The sequence below is a fragment of the Scyliorhinus canicula genome, chromosome 9 (genome assembly GCF_902713615.1).
Source record: "Scyliorhinus canicula chromosome 9, sScyCan1.1, whole genome shotgun sequence".
Taxonomy (NCBI): Eukaryota; Metazoa; Chordata; class Chondrichthyes; order Carcharhiniformes; family Scyliorhinidae; genus Scyliorhinus; species Scyliorhinus canicula.
In genome coordinates, this window is record NC_052154.1 from 31,493,799 (window position 1) to 31,496,214 (window position 2,416).

The window sequence follows — 2,416 nt, forward strand, 5'->3', positions numbered from 1 at the left end:
GCCAATTCAACATGCCTCGAGAACCCAGCACCGAGCTGTTGCCATTCACCTTGTTTTGATTTAATTGGCCAGTGATAGGGAACGGGAGGGGAACAGTATCCAAAGCTATTTACACATTGGTGTCGTGCCTAGAAAGTATCATTCTGGAAACTGTTAGCAACGACCTCTTTATTTAATGCATTGAATCATAAACTTAAGGATCTTTATTTTGAAGTTATTTTGACAGCAAATGTGGATGTCAAAATTTAAATCGTCATTAAATCCAGATCGACCAAATTTTACAATTCCTGAAAGGTCGCCATGAATTCAGTATAAAACAAACTTGTGTTTAACGCAATGAGAGAGAGATAAACAGAACAGAAGATCAGTAGCACAGTGGTTAGCACTGTTGCTTCACAGCGCCAGGACCCAGGTCCCGGCTTGGGTCACTGTCTGTGGGGAGTCTGCACGTTCTCCCCGTGTCTGCTCTGGTTTCCTCCAGATGCTCCGGTTTCCTCCCACAAGTCCCGAAAGAAGTGTTGTTAAGTGAATTGGACATTCTGAATTCTCCCTCTGTGTACCCGAAGAGGTGCCAGAAAGGTGCAACTAGGGGATTTTCACAGTAACTTTATTGCAGTGTTAATGTAAGCCTACTTATGACAATAATAATAAGATTAATGTTTGAGGTGGATGACCTTTTGTCAGGACTGGGATGTGATAGGTTTTAAGCATCTGAAAGGGGAGAAGGTGGGAAAAGGAACAACAGGGAAACTTTGGGTTAGGGTTTGAAGGCAGCAGAAGTTAAGTGTTAAAAGGCGCAAGGCCAAAGAGAGTGGTAATGGGACAAGTAAAGAAACAAAAGATATGGCTAGAGCAGAACCCGGAGCTGCCATCACGAAAGCATAAAAGGAAAAAAAAGAAACAAAATGGGAGTAGAGATTTTGACCTCAAATTGTTGAACTCAGTGTTGAGCCCAGGAGGCTGTAATGCAGTGAGGGCAACCTAGACTAGTAGTGGGCCACATGAGTGGCCCTCCTTCATCTCAGTGGGCTGCAAGCTTGAAATCAGGCTTGTTCACTAGCCATGACCCCATGAATAAGATTAATTACATTTAGTAGATCCTGAATATTTCATAACAAGGGGCCTCACGGTAGCATGGTGGTTAGCATCAATGCTTCACAGCTCCAGGGTCCCAGGTTCGATTCCCGGCTGGGTCACTGTCTGTGTGGAGTCTGCACGTCCTCCCCGTGTGTGCGTGGGTTTCCTCCGGGTGCTCCGGTTTCCTCCCACAGTCCAAAGATGTGCGGGTTAGGTGGATTGGCCATGCTAAATTGCCCGTAGTGTAAGGTTAATGGGGGGATTGCTAAATTGCCCGTAGTGTCCTAAAAAGTAAGGTTAAGGGGGAGTTGTTGGGTTACGAGTATAGGATGGATACGTGAGTTTGAGTAGGGTGATCATTGCTCGGCACAACATCGAGGGCCGAAGGGCCTGTTCTGTGCTGTACTGTTCTAAATTCTAAAGTTAAAGAAAACACTTAATCATTTGCATATTAATAAAACTACCATCAACTTCAAATGGTAAAAACAAAGTAAATATTTGCACTTTGGAAGCAGAGGGAATGCACAGCTCTCAGTCAATGTTGTGCGTAATCAGCATGTACCTCACTTACCTGCCCTTGAATTACACACGTGTCACTTCAGTTATACTGGTAGGGGAATAAACTATGCGGATGGAAATGTGCGGAATGTGGCAACGGTCAACAAAATGCCTCGTGGGCCGCACTTAAAACCCAGATGGGCCATATTTGGCCCTGGGTTGCCCACCGCTGCTGCAAAGTGTCCAGTCAAAAGATGAAGCTCCATTATTTGAGCTAGTATTGAGCCTCACTGAGGCGGGAGGCTGAGGGCAGAAAGGTCAGAGTGGAAGCCAGGTGGACAATTAAAATGACAGGTATCTGACAGCTTAGGGTCATGCTTGTTGATTGAGTAGAGGTGTTTCACAATGCAGTCACCGAGTCTGTTCGACCACCCCAATGTAGAGAAGACCAAAATTGAAAGAATTACAAGTAAATCATTGCTTCACCTGGAAGAAGTGTTTGGAGCCATGGACAGTGAGAAGGTAAAGCTCTGCCCATGCCTTGAAAGGTGCCACGAGGGTAGAGGGTGATTGAGGAGTGCACCAGGGTATCAAACTGCCAATACGATAGCCTACGATCTGTTACATTTCTATTTTTTTCTAGTTCTGATAAAAGATGAACTGTGTTACTCTCCCCCAAATAAGGTCACTGAGCATCCCCTCCAACTCTGGGGAAGTCCACAGTATTGGCCTTCCTTTGTTGTCGTCTGTCGTTTCCTTGCAGTACTCCCATACTGAGTGGGGCGCTGTCTCTGGAGGACCCAAGGCGCTCACTGTTTTCGGGTCGGGCGCCTTGGGTGAC